We start from the raw sequence: 8,007 nt of genomic DNA on the forward strand, positions 1-8,007 counted from the left end.
ACTGTGGAGTTCCTCAGCCTGTCCTGCACCTTATCCCAGACCTGGCTGCGGGATAGGGCCAAAACCCACAGTCTGATGTACCCCAAGGGATGTAGTAGCGCGTGAAGTGGCAGGTCACTGAGGAGGAGTCCAAGCCCCAGCTGGGCACTGCGGGGCCCCGCTCATCCTGGCCAGCCCTAAGCGCCTGCCCCCACTTGGTAGTGCTACCACGGAGGTGGGAGAGGCTCGCTCCACTGCAGCTGTGCTCACCAACAGTGAGCCCTGCATCTGGCTCACGTAGGTCAGCTGAACAGAACTCCCGCTGGGGGACTGCATTGACAACCAGGGGGCAGCCCCTGCATTTAGCATCTGCCCCCTGGTGGTCAGTGTGCATCATAGTGACCAGTTGACCGGTTCACCAGTCATTTGGTCATTTGGTCGCTTAGACTTTTATACACACACACACACACACACACACACACACACACACACACACTAGAGGCCTGTTGCATGAAAAGATTCGTGCACTAGGCTTTCCCTTCCCCTGGCTGCTGGCACCAGTTTTTCTCTGGCACCTGGGACCCAGGCCTTCACTCTGGCCACTGCCTTCCATCTTCACTCTGGACACAGTCTTTGCTGTGGCTGGAGCCTTCAGTCTTTGCTCCTCACTCCAGCACGAGTCTTCAGTCTCCGGCCAGAGCTGCTCCTGTAGCTCCTTCCACCTCCCACACTCCCCCTCATAGCTTGATCACTGCTTCTCCTGCATACCTCGTGGATGGGCTCCTGGGTCCCAGGGTGCCACCTTGCCTGCGGCCAGGCTTTTGGATTGCGATCAGGATCACGGGCACAGGCAAGGTAGCTCCTGGGTCCCGGGGGTGCCGCCTTGCCTGTGACCCGGCTTTCCGATAGTGGTCACCAGCTGGGGGTGGGCAAAGGTGGTCCCAGTTCTCCAATCCAGGGCCCAGGCCGCCTTTGCCCTGCCACCCGACTCTTGCCTGGGTTTCTGATCACCGTTCTTCCATCCCATCATTGTGCCTATGTATGCAAATTAACTGCCATCTTTCTTGGCATTTAATTTGCATGTCGTCCTGATTTAGCCAATTGGAAGCATAGCAAAGGTACCGCCAATTACCCTTTTTGTCTTTTATTAGATAGGAGATATAGATAGATAGATAGATAGATAGATAGATAGATAGATAGATGATATAGATATAGATATAGATATAGATATAGATATAGATATAGATATAGATATAGATATAGATATAGATATAGATAGATATAGATAGACTAGAGACCTGATGCATGAAATTCATGCAAGAGTAGGCCTTCATTCCCCTGTCTGCCAGCACCACCTTCCCTCTGGCACCTGGGACCTGGGCTTCCCTCACAGTCCCGGCTTCTTCTGAAAGGACATCCAGAAGGAAGACCAGTCTAATTAGCATATTGGCCTTTTATTATTATATATATAGCCTTCCCCTTCAAGATAATACTGTATTTTTTGTATTATTATTGACATTATTACAGATGACCTTCATCTCTTCCTAAATGGCACCCCCCTCCACCCAACACACACCCCGCTGCAGGCCTTCTACACACTAATATCTATGGCTTTGAGCTATGCACATATGTAGGTAAGTTCCTCAGTTAATCTTTTTCTGCCGCCCTCCCTTCTCTGAGATCTCTCCAGTTGTTCCATGCAGCATGCCTCTGGACTTATTTTTTTGATCAAGTTACATTGTTCATTAGATGCCACATATAAGTGAAATCAGGGAATATTTGTGTTTCTCTGACTGGCTTATTTCACTTAGCATAATATGCTCCAGGTGGCTCCATGCTGTCTCAAAGGGTAAGGGGTCCTTCTTTTTTCAGAGCTGGATAGTATTCCCTGGTGTAAATGTACCACAGCTTTTTTACTCACCCATCCACAGATGGGCACTGGGGCTGTTTCCAGGTCTTACCTATGAACAACCTTTCATATTGATGTTTCAGGTTCTGAGGATATATTCCCACAAGTGGGATCTGCTGGGTCCATCGGCAGTTCCATTTTGAGCTTCAAGTTAACAACTGAGGAATGAAGCACTAAAACCTCTGCTATGAAAACTTCACTGGGAGTTGAGACTGTTTCCTGATGGATGGGCAGCACCAACGTGACACTGCAAAGTCCCTTCAAAATTGTCGTCAGGGAATCCAAAGGCCAGACCACATGTGTAGAGTCTCCAGGAACAAAGAAAATAATTCCTGCAGTGCCTGGGAGGGATCAGGCACCTGACCCCCAAGAGCCTTCTCTCCTCCTGAGCCCTCAGTTTGGGGAAACTCAGAGCCAGGCCCAGGGCGGGACAGTCCGCAAGCAATGGGTTCACAGCTTGCGGACCCGGAAGGGCTGCAGCAGCTTCTGACCCACCACATCCTGTGCGTCTCTGTTTTTCAAGCCATAAGTCTCCTCCATTTTCACAGCAGGAGCCTCACAAGCAGACGCCATGATGTCCATCCTCTCTGCTCTTCTCTGCCTCGGTCAGTTGTGGACACGGGGAGGGGCAGCAGCAGGGGTGGCGGCACCCGCTTGTATATGGGGAACCTCAGGCTCAGGCAGCTCGAGTGAGCGGGGCCCTGATGGGAGGAGAATCAGCTCAGATGTCCGCATGCAAATCTCTCAAATGGACTCTTCCAGGGCTGAGTCTGGGCCAGACGATCCACGTGCAGGCAGGTGAGTCCTCCCCAGGCTCCAGGTCCCACCTGTTACTTCACCCCAGGGGCTCAGGAGGGAGCACAGAGGTGATGGGATGAGCTGGGGGATGAGGGTGGGGAAGGGCTTTGTAATGCACCTTCTGGTTTCCTTCCAGGGACCCTCCCCAAACCCACCCTCTGGGCTGAACCAGGCCCTGTGATCCCTTATGGGAGCCCTGTGACCCTCTGGTGTGAGGGGACCCTGGAGGCCCAGAAGTTTGATCTCTATAAGGAAGGAAAACGTGTGCTTTGGAACACACAGACTGAAAGGAAGTTCACAACCAAGACCAAGTTCTCCATCACAAACATCACAGAGCATGATGCAGGGAGATACTCCTGTTATTATAACAGCTCCACTGGCAGGTCAGATCCCAGTGACTCCCTGGAGCTGCGGGCAACAGGTGAGAGGACTCTCAGGGGTCCCAGCCTCGGGCTCTGCCCTCAGGAAGGGGGTCTGCTCTCAGGGTGTCTCCCTCTCACAGCCGAGCCCTTGGGGACACGAGGGAGGTGTGAGCCCCATTTAATAGGCTGTCTCCTCCTCTCCTAGGATCCTTCAGCAAACCCAGCCTCTCAGCCCTGCCCAGCCCTGTCGTGCCCTCAGGAGGAAAGGTGACCCTCCAGTGTGGCTCAGGGGAGGTGTTTGACAGGTTCATTCTGACTAAGGAAGGAAAAGACAGGGTCTCCTGGACCCTGGACTCACAGCCACAGCCCAGTGGGCAGTCCCAGGCCCTGTTCCCTGTGGGTCCTGTGACCCCCAGCCACAGGTGGAGGTTCAGATGCTAGGGCTGCTACAGGGACAGCCCCCAGGTGTGGTCATACCCCAGTGATGCCCTGGAGCTCCTGATCCCAGGTAAGTCCCATCCTGCACCCATCCATGGATTGAGGCACCAGACACATTGGCATCTTCTCTGGGAGGGGAGCCCCATGTGAAGGGGTGCGGAGAGTGGAGCACAGGAGCCCCTGGGGCAGAGACACAGAGAGAGACAGTGAGACCTGGGAGCTAGGCCAGGAGAAGGGGTTATGGGAGGAGCAGCCCCTGTAATTCATGTCTGGTCTCCCCAGGTGAGTCTGGGAAGCCCTCCCTCCTGAGCCAGCAGGCCCCCATCGTGGCCTCTGGACAGAGCCTGACCCTCCAGTGTCGCTCTGATGTCGGCTATGACAGATTTGCTCTGCACAAGGAGGGTGAACCGGACCTCTCCCAGAGCCTTGTCCTGCAGCCCCAGGCTGGGCTCTCTCAGGCCCACTTCCCCCTGGGCACTGTGAGCAGCTCCCACGGGGGCCGGTACAGATGCTACGGTGGATACAACCTCTCCTCTGAGTGGTCGGCCCCCAGTGACCCCCTGGACATCCTGGTGGCAGGTGAGGAGCCATTGGGTTCAGTCAGGGACCAAACTCTGAACAGGCCCTGCTGGGGTCTCAGGTTGTGAGGCCAGAATGAAAGTGCAGTCCCCAGGGAGGGAGAGAAACAGAGAGAGACAGGGGGTGGAAGAAAAGGGGAAACTCAGAGAAACAGAGACAGACAGAGAGGAGGGTCCTCAGAGAGAGGCCTGGTGACTCTCAGGTCACAACAAAGTGAGCAGGCAGCCCTCACCCTCCCTCCCTCTCTCTAGGACACCTGCCTGACAGACCCTCCCTCTCGGTGCAGCCAGGCCCCAGGGTGGATTCAGGAGAGAACGTGACCTTGCTGTGTCAGTCACAGAGCCAGAGGGACACGTTTCTTCTGTCCAAGGAGGGGGCAGCCAACCCCCCCCTGGGTCTGAGATCAGAGGAACGAGCTCAGCAGTTCCAGGCAGAGTTCTCCATGAGTCCTGTGACCTCAGCCCATGGGGGCACCTACAGGTGCTACAGCTCACACAGCACCTCCCCCTACCTGCTGTCACTCCCCAGTGAGCCCCTGGAGCTCCTGGTCTCAGGTGAGGGCCCCTGACCCTGTCTGCTGAGCTGTCATCTCAGGGTCCCCTCCCCAGGGGAATTATAGGCTGAAATAGCGGTGAGGGGCTCTAGGATGGTCATCCAGAAGTTTTCTCTTCCTTAGAGGCCCTCCCACCCTATACTCTCCTCCCCCTCACGCAGGTCTGAAGGGGTAGGTGGGCAGTGGGAGTGTCTTCGGAGCCCCAGCACAGATGTAGTAGAAGTCTGAGAGAAGTTCCTACTCCAGGACAGCACGAGCTCCTCACCTTCTTCTTGTCCTTCTCAAGAACATGTGGGGCCCCAGCCCTCCACCACAGGCCCCAGATGAGGAGCCCAGAGCACAGAGCTGGTGTCCCCCTAGGGGGAAGTGTGAGGACAGCACAGGGAACCCACAGTCCTGGGTCCCAGTCTCAATCCTGCTCCATCCAAGATGGGTGACCTGGGGTATGTGATTGACCTCTCTGAGCCGCATGGAAGTGGGTGGTGGGGTCAGCAATCCCTGGTGCATGACTGCTGTGAGGTGAGAGGAGATGAGGGACAGACCCCAGCACATGCCTCACACACAGTAGATGCTCATCAAATGGTATCACTGGCCCATTCATGACGTCACTCATGTCCTAGGTCCCAAATGGAACCTGAACATCCTGATCGGGATCTCGGTTACCCTCGTCCTGCTACTCTCCCTCCCCCTCTTCCTCCTCCTCCGGCACCAATGTCAGAGCAAAGGCAGGACGTCAGGTGAGTACGGAAAGGGGTGACCTGGGTCACACAATGGGGTGCTCAGAGCACCTGCCATAGGAAATCAAATGGATGGAGATGGTCAGCTGAGAAAAGACTTTTCCAGAATCTGAAATCAGAAAACCTAGAAAGAAAACAATGTCAGACAGTCTCATGAAACATGCACGCAAGTGGGTGTTAAGGTTTTGGTTATTTTAATCTTTATTGTTCAGATTATTACAGATGTCCCTCTTTTTCTCCCCCATAGCTCCCTTCCACCCCTTTCCCACCCCACCCCAGCCCCTGCCACCCCACTGTCTGCGTCCATAGGTACTGCATACATACATAAAAGATCTTTGTCCCATCTCTTCCCACACTCCCCCCACAACCCCTTCCTCCTGAGAATTGTCAGTCCACTCCATTTCCATGCCCCTGATTCTATTACATGCACTAGTTTATTCTGTTCATCAGATTCTTTATTCATTTGATTTTTAGATTCACTTGTTTATAGATATGTATTTGTTGTCACTTTGTTGTTCATCACTTTTTATCTTTACCTTTTTCTTCTTTTTCCTCTTCTTAAAGAATATCCTTCAGTATTTTATATAATACTGGTTTGGTGGTGATGAACTCCTTTATCTTTTTCTTATCTGTGAAGCTCTTTATCTGACCTTTGATTCTAAATGATAGTGTTTCTGGGTAGAGTAATCTTAGTTGTAGGTTCTTGCTATTCATCACTGAATATTTCTTGCCACTCCCTTCTGGCCTGCATAGTTTCTGTTGAGAAATCAGCTGACAGTCGTGTGGGTATTCCCTTGTAGGTAACTAACTGTTTTTCTCTTGCTGCTTTTAAGATTCTCTCTTTGTCTTTTTGCCCTTGGCATTTTAATTATGATGTGTCTTGGTATGGTCCTCTTTGGATTCCTTTTGTTTGGGGTTCTCTGAGCATCCTGGACTTGTAAGTCTATTTCTTTCACCAGGTAGGGGAAGTTTTCTGTCATTATTTCTTCAAATAGGTTTTCAATATCTTGCTCTCTCTCTTCTTCTGTCACCCCATAATTCGGATGTTTGTATCCTTGAAGTTGTCCCAGAGGCTCCTTACACTATCTTCATATTTTTGGATTCTTTTTTCTTTTTGCTCTTTCGGTTGGGTGTTTTTTGCTTCCTTGTATTTCAAATCTTTGACTTGATTCTTGGGATCCTCTACTCTACTGTTGAATCTCTGTATATTATTCTTTATTTCAGTCAGTGTATGCTTAATTTCTGACTGGTCCTTTTCCATTTTTTATTTTTTATTTTTTGGCATTCTCACTAAGATCCTTGAAGGGCTCACTAAGTTCCTCAGAGGTATCTAGAAGATTCTTGAGTAACCTTATAACTGTGGTTTAGAACTCTATATCCAGTAGTTTGCTTTCTCCCATTTCTTTCATTTGTCACACGTTTCTTTGTCTCTGCATTTTGGCTGCTTCCCTGTGTTTGTTTCTGTGTATTAGGTAGCTGCTAAGTCTCCTTGAGTTGATAGAGTGGTCTTGTGTAGTAGGTGTCCTATAGGGCCCAGTGATTCAACCTCCTCATTCACCTGAGGTAGACACTCTTGGTGCACCCTTTTGTGGGCTATGTACAGTCTTGTTATATTTGAGCCTTGATTGCTGTTGGCATCACTGGGATGAATTGAACTCCAGGCCAATGGAAGTGCTTCTGTGCAGCAGATACCCTTATGGGGCAGGACTTGCTTCAGTGGATCTTTGGTCCTCCCTGAGTCTGACCCTTGGGTGTGTCACTTATGGATGTGAAGAATTGTAACCTGGTATGATCTCACACTGAGCACTGGGTACACTGGCTCCAAGGAGGTGCAAAGTCAGCCACTGCCTGTGGCCGCCCAGCAGGAGCTACAGAGAGATCTGCAGATTCCTCCTCTTTGTGTGGAATTTGGAAGTGCCCAGATGAGGCCCAGCTATGAATCAAGGCAGGTTGCTGTGGTGCTGGCCTTTGCCTTCTTTTGATAGCTTTGGGGCTTCCTGACCCAACTGCAGTTTGACAGGTTTTAGGCAGAGAAAGAATCAGTCATTCATTTGCAAAAGCCACTGCACACAGCTTGGGTGGGGTTGTAAATTGGATAGGGTGGGGTCTCAGGGAATCTCCAGGGTAGAGCAAACAGCAATGGCTGCCAGTCAGCTCTGCACTGGAGAGGTCCCAGCTCAGGAACAATGACCATTTCGAACACCTCCGTCTGGAAGAAAGCCACCCCCATGTTCCTGCCCTGATGCCAGACAGACCAGTTTCTCCCCATATGTGTCTGGGTTCCCCAAAGTCTCGCCCAGTACTGGAGCTCAGAACAAGTGGGAGCTTGTATCTCCCTCCCAATTAAAAAAAGCAGCATACCCGGGTGCTAGCCCGATCTGTGCCTCTGCGCCTCCTACCAGTCTCAATGTGCTTTCTTCTTTACCTCTCTAGTTGTAGTACTTCCACTCAGCTAGCTTTCCTGCAGTTCTGGATGATAGTTGTTCTGTATTTTAGTTCTAATTTTGCTATGGTTGTGGGAGGCAGCAAGTACAGGTGTTTACCTATGCTGCCATCTTGGTTGACTTGAGTGTTAAGGTTTTATTCTTTCCTGTGGAATCACATGGGGAGTGGCTCCTAACCTCACAGCGCTGAGACTGTCCCTCTTGACCA

General features: G+C 51.4%; 1 pseudogene; it reads left to right on the forward strand.

Annotated features, from left to right (window-relative positions):
- Window positions 1-2,459: 2,459 nt before the first annotated feature.
- Window positions 2,460-5,355, forward strand: LOC102436979 (annotated as a pseudogene).
- Window positions 5,356-8,007: the final 2,652 nt, after the last annotated feature.

The sequence above is a fragment of the Myotis lucifugus genome, unplaced genomic scaffold, assembly GCF_000147115.1.
Source record: "Myotis lucifugus unplaced genomic scaffold, Myoluc2.0 scaffold_5586, whole genome shotgun sequence".
In the NCBI taxonomy this organism is placed as follows: domain Eukaryota; kingdom Metazoa; phylum Chordata; class Mammalia; order Chiroptera; family Vespertilionidae; genus Myotis; species Myotis lucifugus.